Below are 9,312 nucleotides of genomic sequence, written 5' to 3'. Positions count from 1 at the left end.
TAATTTTCTGGATTTGTTTTTTTTTTTCCTTCCAAAATAATCCTGTTTTTCCATGTATATTTCTAGACTTCCAAACTAGATTGATTTACCCATCCCTAGAAAGACTAATAACTTTCTAAGGAGCTTCCAGGTACTCATCTTATTAGTGCCTCACTTAGTATGGAGAAATAGAAATTATCCACAAGATCAGATTTAGTCCTACTGCATGCAGCTCAGAACTCCTCAGCTCAAGCGATCCACAAGCCTCAGCATCCTCAGGAGCAGGGATTATAGCTCCACTACACTGCACATTGTAGAAACATTTTTAGGACCTATCTTAACTTATAATTCTGCCAACTATGTTGCTCTGTACTGGTCCCTATTTTAGTCATAGTAGAGACTTATTAAAGTGTTGAAAGTAAAACGAGTTCTTGTCTCTGGACACTAATGTGATGAGGAAATGTGACAAAACAAACTTACAGCCACTATTAGGCTTCAGAAGACAACTAGAACCTGCAATTAAAACAGTTCAGTCTGAGTGGAAGGACATAGAGCAATGTATTCTGACAAGACTGAGGCATGGGTTCAAAATAATATCAAGCAGTCAAAATCCAAATTGATATGGAGGACATGCTTCTCAGTAAGAGGAAATTCTTACTGATACCTGGAGAGAAAACTACAAAGCACTTAGCCCAACAGTAGTACCCTTGTCCATAGGAAGATAAAAGCAGGGATGTGCCTAAGCCACCTTGAAAGAGCTGATTTTTAAAATTTTCAGTGTGAACTCTTACACATTAGAAAACAGCAAATGCTGGTAAATTTAAAAGGTAGCAGACTGGGAGTCAGAAAGACTCATTTTCCTGAGTTCAAATCCGGCCTCAGATGCTTACTAGCTGCGTGACTCTGAGTAAGTAATTTCACCCTTTTTGCCTCAGTTTCCTCATCTGTAAAAATGACCTGAAGAAGGAAATGGCAAACCACTCCAGTATCTTTGCCATGAACACTCCAGATGAAGTCACAAGGAGAGTCTGAAACAACTGAACAACAGTGACCTCTTTACTCCAAGTCTAGTGTTCAAGCCACTATTACCTCTTGTGCAATTTCCTTCCTCATCAAAAACCAGGAGCCCAGCTCACCTGACCACAATTTAGATAAGTTAAAATAGATAACACCAGATCTTTCAGCCTATTCTCTTTGCTCCCTTTTTCACTAGTATATCCTGCATAGGGTAAGGTTAGGGACTGAGAGCCACACCACTGCTCTACTCCATGTGCTGACACTACAATGCCACTTTAGGAAAGGGAGTTCCCATATAAGCCTTGTACAACTGAGGGATCCTCATTTGTGCCCTCACCAACTTTCATCTTCTTTACACATCATCCTTCTCCTAAGTAGACAAGGCTAATTTTAAACTCTGTACTCAACAGTTTTCACTCATGTAGCCATAATAGGATCAGCATAACCATGGCTTCTTCCATTCTACTATGCTGTGCTCCAAATAAGCCTCCAAGTCACATACATGACCATTCTGGCTACTTTTAAACATCTTTAAATTCAGGAAATTACTACCATGTACCACTTCTTGCAGTGACAGGAGATGACAAGGAAATCTTTCTGTAGTTGCAAGGTCACCTATATCCCCTTCCCTCCTCAGCCTTCAGATATTCCAAAGCTCCTGACCAATGGAAGTTATATTGTGATATTAGCATATTATAGATGGTGGGACAAAAGGAGGAAGTAGATGATGAGTCCTGGAAGTAGTTGAGAAAATTTTCAATAGTCAGGGTATCTGCTGAAGGTCTCAGCTAAAAGCAGAGTAGTTGAGAAATTCTTGAATTGTCTTGCTATTAATTTCCTTCTTTGGAAAAAAGAGTAAGGAATATTGTTTGCGTTTCTTAACCAAGGGACCATGAACTTGATTTTTAAATATTTACATAATTATTACATAATTACAATATGATTGGTTTCATTTCTAACCTGGTGTATTTTATCTTATTTATTTAAAAAACATTGCTCTAAGAAGGTCTCTGTACGCTTCACCAGACTGCCCAAATGGTCCATGATACACAAGAAAAGATTAAACAGAGTCACAAAGAGTTGAACATGACTGAAAAACAACTGAAAAAACAAGAATATTAATAATTGTACATCCCCACTCACGTTCTCTCTGTTGCTTCACTGTATATGAGAACTATGTATTGTCAGTGAATTCAGAGCTAGTTGATCCATCAATCTCAAGCAATAGTGGTTAATGAAGTTAAATCAGTTTCACAATAGGTTGTTTGGCAGAACCAACAGAAGAGTCATTCTACTGGCATTGCCTTCATAGTTCTCATACATAGTGAAGCAATAGAGGAGAACAGAATTAAGGATGTGCTATTGTTATTATTCCTGTTTTGTCTATTTTTTTCAGTTGCTTTCAACTTTTTGTGACTCCATTTGGAGTTTTCTTGGCAAAGATACTGAAGTGATTTGCCATTTCCTTCTCCAGGTCATTTTACAGATGAGAAAACTGAGGCAAAGAGGATGAAGTGTCAGAGTGAAGTGACAAACAGAGTCACATAGCTAGAAAGTGTCTGAGGCTAGATTTGAACTCAGCAAGATGAGTCTTCCTGACTCTGGCCCCAGCACTCTTTTGCACTATGGTAGATGAGGAAGGTGACAGAGATAATAAGTGGAAGAACTAGAAGCTGACCCCAGCTTAAAATGGATTAAAAAATCCATTCTCTTTCTCTTATACCATGCCATGTTATTACCCTTTATGCCAACCATTGTTTCTATGGGAATGTGCATTGGATTATTTTTTTTCATTTTTCAACTTTTTTTTTTTTTTATTAAGTTGGGTGCATAAAAGACATACATATCTCACATGGACAATTCTTGTCTTTAATAAAGGCAACAAAAATGTGGCAAAAGTGAGTTGTGTGTCACAAAGTAAATCAATTTGGAAGAAAAAAATCTGAATTTCTGTACAATGCAACTATAAAGATCAGCAGATAATGTCAATGACTTGTGCATACTGAGATACAACCAAATATGTGTGCAAAGAAATAAGGCACCCATTAAGTAGCTAGTTCACTTGTGTTCCTTTGTTTACCACACATACATAATTTTAAAAATCATCCATTTATGTCATAAGAATGAGAACATTCAAAAAATGAAATTTGGATTTCATTTCTTATTTTCATAATATCAATGCTGAGCTTCCAATAGTAACTTCATTGATACTAAACATTTAAATGCATTTCAAAAGTAAAAAACAAACTTAATTTCTTCTCTCCTCTGAATGGGTTTAAAAATAAAAAGGAAAAAACAAATTTTTTTCTGTACTTGTAGGATTATCCCATCCTGAAACCAAGAAGCATGAGTAACAGAGGACAAATATTCATAAGGCTATTCTTGCGTTTTTTCCAAAGTGCCTAGGTGAACCATGTTTTAGAGTATACTTAGTCTAAGAAACCAACCAGCATAATGTAAACACCTTGAATGTAGAATTACAGTATTAACTGTATCAAATTTTCAATCTCCATCCTCAAAACAATTTTTGTACAACTATTCAGTATTTTAAGGTTATTTATTTTAAAACCCATCTCTCCATTCAGGAATTTTTGTTTAACATGAACCATATTTAGATTTGTTATGAACACTTTTTTTGCTATGCTATATTTATAATGCAATAAGCCTTTTTCAAGGAGTATGAACTGTACAAACTTACAGTAGTGTGTAATTCAAAAGCAGTTTCTTCCTTTTTTAAAATAGGCTAACACATCCCCTTCCTGAATAAAGATACATGTGTTAAAGCCTAAGGGGTAAACACTTTTGCTATGCAAAATTTAGTGAAGAAACTGCATATGCATTCTTATGTATAAAACCTCATAATAGATCGATAGATCTTCGAGTCTACAAATTGAAACATTTACATCCAGAATTTGTATCTAAGGCACATATTTCATGTAAAAACTAGCAAATTTTCAATCCATCAATTTATTGCAAACACCATTACTTTTATTAGAAACAAACTGCATTGCCTCTAAAGATGCTGACAATATGTTGTAGAATATATTCTAATTTCACACAGGGTAGTTCTCTCCTTTAATTACGTTCCTGTAGGAGGTGCAACTGTTCCTGTGCCATGGGTAGAAACATTTGACTGACCGTGCAAGCTGGTCTCCTTATATACAAACCAAGCATTTCCTCTCCAAAGTATCATGTTCAGAAAACCAAAGATCACAGATAGATTCAGAGATCCCATACTGGTTACAGAGTCAAAGGAGCAGTTTACCATCTTATTATCGCAAGAGACAATCTGACCAGAAGATTTTCACCTGTGGTCATCTTAAGGCTGTCAGAGCTTTAGCCCAAGCTGAAATGCTCACCAACTATAAGAAAGTAGCAGTAAGAGTAATAAGGAAGGAAATAAAGGGAATTTTTCGACTCTCCCGATATGTATATTCATGTAACCAATAAAGTACAAGTGCAGCAATGCCATGTAGGAAGACCAAGGCTACAAACAGAAATGGGCAGAAGAAGAGATCTCCTATAAGAAAATAAACGCTCCAGTTTAGACCACACAGAGGCTCCTGTGTTGCATGAAGTGAAACTTGATTCAACCTGAAGGGATAAGCAAAGGCAGCTTCTTCAACTGTACCATTGGGAGGAGCTGGAGTTGGGCAGAAAACTTGGAAACTTGTCTTGCCCTGAAAACCTCCACACGTGGCGAAAGAAAAAAATGGAAGCTCCCCACTGGAGAATCTTGATGACACCCAGGGGCTCCTTAAGCTAGCTGAAGTTAATCTGGAGGTCCAGGGAAGGAAGGAAAGAGGGCCAGAGTCAGGGCGGCTGGGCTGCGGAGGAGGGAGCCAGATCAGGGCGCGCATTGGATTATTTTTAAAAGTTTTATTTACATTTCCACTGAATTTCCAAAGAAAACTGACATAAGCATTTCTTTAAAAATAAGTTTTATTGATGGCCTTTATTTTTACGTGACTAACCCCTCCTTCTTGTTCCTTTCTCTGCGGAATTGAACCTTCCCCTGTCAAGGAAGAAAGACAATTGACGAAGTGACTATATATCAGTGTACAATATGTACAACATCCAGCCCTCATATTCCCCCACATCTCTGCTGAGAATGAGGAATGCCTCATTATCTGTTCTCCAGAACAGTAACGCTTTTTCTCCTGCTCTGAGTTCAATTTCCCATAAAGGATCTTTTCAAATATTTGTTATCTTATTAGCAAACTTTTGTAAAGGTTTTAAAACTTGTTTCAGTTGGGGGTCTTAAATATGATTTGCTGGTTTATACTCTATCCTCTTTCAGCATTGAGAAATAATTCCATGGTTTTTTTGGTACAGTCACAGGCAAACTCCTCAGTGTTCTCAGCTATTGCATCAAGAACAACAATTTTTCACTTAAATTAGTCAAGTACATTTAGTATCATTCATAATGCTGTGCTCTGTCAAACACAGAATTCTTCATCGGAGGAATTCAACTTCTCGCCCCACATATTTCTCAATTAACTCTTTCAACATATGTGCAAAATGGTCAGGACAAGAGTGAATTTCTCTCCCCAGATTCAGGGTGTCTGTAACAAGAAGCTAAGAGACTTCAATGGTTTTCCACCCTTGAACACTCTTTGGACTTGGACCCCCCTGGCTTGGCATGATTCATCTTCCCTCACTCCCCTCCCTGTTGATCAAGTCCTAAACCACATTGTGACTCATCCCACTGTTTCTTAACTTGATTCATTCCCTGCTTAGCAGGAGGACACTTGGTTCTGAGTTCACCCCCTGATGGTAAATGAGGGGAACATGAGCCCCAGCTCAGCCACTTCACTGAGACTTTGATGTTAGCAGGATTGGTTTCCTGTGTATTTTCGTGACTGAATTTAGTAGGAGTACACAGCTAAAAAGGATTCACTTGTGAATCTCCTTCCCCAGCCCTTCCCTTTGTTCCTTTTGATTTATTCCTCATCAATTAATGAGCTTGTTTTTCATACAATAGTGACAAGGGGCCATGCTACCTTTGATTTCCAGGACAAGCTAATCTGCTCACCATCCATTTAGATGATTTATCACATTGTCACAATAGCTACCCAGAATCCTCATAGCTGCCATAAATGAAAAGCATTTTCTTCTGAAATATTGCTCTATTAAGATCAATTCCCAGTTCTCCATCACATTGACATCTAGAAGGCAAAGAAATAAAAGCATAAATAAAATAAGACCTTTTTTTCCCTCTTTGAAGTTTTCTATTGATTGTATCTTATTCTCTTGAGGCACATAGATGTGTCTGTGTTGTTGTTATGGTTTAATATAGTTAACTTCCCCACCAGGAGTCAACAAAGCAAGTGGAGAATTGTACAAAATTAAAATAGCTGGCAAATGGAATTGTGCTGTCTCCCTGGAGGGACTGGTTAGTGGCCAGACACAACTTGGTCTGTGTGCTCACTGTTCTTCATTCTTTGCCAGAGACTGGAAACAACCATATTAACAACTGCAATATTTAGCAAGACAGAGGAAGCTAAAGCCTCCAAAAATCTTAGATTAAAAAAAAGTCAGACCCGGCGGCCACCCACCCATGATGGTGGTCATAGAGTGAGGATCATTCTCTGTTCAGAGATTATATTCATGACAGGTGCATGAACCAAGGAGCACAGCTGGGGCTGTTCACTGCTGGCAGTATTCAAGGGCTCATCTTCCTTTGGCTTATGGAAGAGGAGGTATTTGAGCCAGTTCCACTCTGCATAATCAACGCTGTTCTACAGTTGTCAAACCAGCCTGTTTTTGGTGATGAACATGGTGTAGTTGTGAGAGAGTGTAGAAACTGAACAGCCCTGTGAGGCTCTGGGATACGTGAAGTGGTTTAGCAGTGATGGTCTGGAGTTCCCTCCTGCTTAGCCTCCAAGTTTTGGTGGTCCTGGATGTTGACTTGCTGCAAAAGGCAAACATGAGCTTGAAGAATATATATATCTGTATGTGATCCACAGTTAGGTCCTGTGTTCTTTCAATCAGAGCCAGAACACAGGAGACATAAAGGGGGACTCTGAAGAGTGTTCTGTAGATTGGGTCTAAGAACTATCATATAGCTTATCTTCCATGAATGAACTTGAGCCCCCATCACCTAGAAAGAAGACCTAGCACTGGGACATTTTATTTGACAATCTATTAGTCCACAGTGATCTTTCTTGCTTTTCAGGATTCCCATAACATTTGTTTACTGAAGCATTTACAACTTGTCAGATACTGCCTTGTGTGGTTCACTAAATTTTCATGTGTTTAGCTATAGTGCTAACTCCTTGGGTGCAAGGGATGAATATTAAACTTCTTTGAATCTTTCATAGCACCTGCCATATGAAGTTCTGGTCATACAGCTAGATACCAATTAGTGTGATAATTATGTAAAATGTGGTTAGTGGTTGTAGTCCAGTGGAAATACGCAGTGTGAATTTGACTAATGAAACCATTTCAGAGGATTCATTATTTGAACTAACCAATGCTTTGTTGTCTGTCAGATGTGATATAGCACAATGAGAAATGGATTCCTGGGTTTAAATCCCTCTCTGATGTGTGACTTTGGGTAATTCACTTAACTACTCTGGGGTCCTAGTTTCCTCATCTATAAAATGAGAAGATCACACTAGATTAGCTTCAAGGTGACTTTTAGCTTCAAATCTACACTCTAATGAAATATCTGTTGAAAGAAAGACAAGATAAAACATTCAGACTAAGGTGCTGATAATTCAACTACTCTGTCCCAGGGGTGTTTGTTCTGGCGACAAGGGATTATCCTGTCATTCCTAAAATCTCACTACATATACCTCCCTGATATCATGGTCCCTTTCAAGGATGAAGGATCGAGCTCTGTGAGTAGAATAGGAGCTGTTCGCTAGAGACCAACTTCCAGTTGGGCAACATGTCTTTCTTTCTTTCGCTTTCTTTCCTTCCTTTCCTTTCTTTTCTCCCAGTGTAGGCTCTCACGCCCTTACCAACTGGTACTCTGCCCGAAGGGAAGGGAATGTACATTTTAGTCTCTAAGTGCCTTTTTTTGGTTTTGGTTTTTTTTTCTCTTAAAGACCCAAATCTTAGCCCCAAATCACTCTGGTCCCAGATCAAGCCCTACTTGGTCAACGTTTGGGCCCTAATTGGCTTAGAATGAAGGTAAATAACAATTGTTTCTATTTTGGCCAGAAACCCTGAGGGTTCTCCCCTCCCAGACCTATTTTTTTAGAGGCCATTCTTTGCCTCATTTTAAAAAATTAAGCCATAATTATTGAATGGGCACTGTCTCAGTCAAACTGAGACCTGTTAAAGCCCTTAGCTTCCTTCCAGGATAAAGATTGTTAGGGCAAAGATGAAAGGAAGATGTGGAGACTGGGCGGTGCTTCTATTCCCAAGGCTCTTGGGTTCTGGGATTTCTCACTTGGGGTCTGAGGGCAGATAAAAGTCATAACAACAGGGGTAGTTTGCTTTGCCTGGCGTATGCTGACTCCTGTCTCTATCAGCATGCCTTATTGATTTAGCTAGGTAGGAATGTCTAACCCAATGGGTACCAGCTGATCCATGACTGGTAGGAATAGCTGGCCCTTTCTCCACAACAAGGAATTGTTTCTTCTTGCCGGTAGCTACAGAGGGTGAGTTGGAAGTAGGACTGGTCATCCGGGGTTCACTGCCACTTCTAGAGATCTTGAGCTCACTGGGTCTTTGGTAGTAATTTATCAGTAGTTGTTATTAGTTACTAGAAAATGAGCCCATTCCCTACAGTGATGATTTCCTTCATTGATAGCAATGGAACCCAGGCTATCAGGAGAGACAATCTCCTTGGAGGAGGGTCCTGAGATATAACTATTATGATCTGGGAGATAGTGGAGGTAGTTTGAGTTGACTGGTATATCTCTGGAGATAACATAGAGGGGATGGCATCAGATTTGGAATTAGGAAGTCCTGAGTTCAAATCCTGCCCCAGAGACTTAATGAGATATGTGATGCTGGAGAAGTCACTTAACCTTTCTCGGCCTGAGTTTACTCATCTGTAAAATGGGGACAGTAAGATCCCCTACCCCATGTTGTCGGTATCAAATGAGATAATATAAATAAAATGCTTAACGTGGCATACAAATGTTAGCTATTATTATGTATAGTTCTGAAAGTCATCTGCAGGGAACATAATAGATTCCATTGGATCTTTTGGAATCATTGAGAAAGAGGGTAAAGAAAGAGAAAAGCATCCAGAACAGAGCCTTGTGGAACTCTCATAATCAGAGGTTTGGATGTGGGTGATGATCCAGCAAAACTAATGGAGAAAAAACTAATGGCCAGAGGTGGCCAGAAAACAAG

The 9,312-nt window shown here is 39.0% G+C and overlaps 1 pseudogene; it reads right to left on the bottom strand.

Annotated features, from left to right (window-relative positions):
- Window positions 1–3,962: 3,962 nt before the first annotated feature.
- LOC140507988 (synaptophysin-like protein 1 pseudogene) lies at window positions 3,963–8,634 on the bottom strand (annotated as a pseudogene).
- Window positions 8,635–9,312: the final 678 nt, after the last annotated feature.

The sequence above is a fragment of the Notamacropus eugenii genome, chromosome 5 (genome assembly GCF_028372415.1).
Source record: "Notamacropus eugenii isolate mMacEug1 chromosome 5, mMacEug1.pri_v2, whole genome shotgun sequence".
In the NCBI taxonomy this organism is placed as follows: domain Eukaryota; kingdom Metazoa; phylum Chordata; class Mammalia; order Diprotodontia; family Macropodidae; genus Notamacropus; species Notamacropus eugenii.
This window is presented reverse-complemented; position numbering and strand designations above follow the sequence as displayed.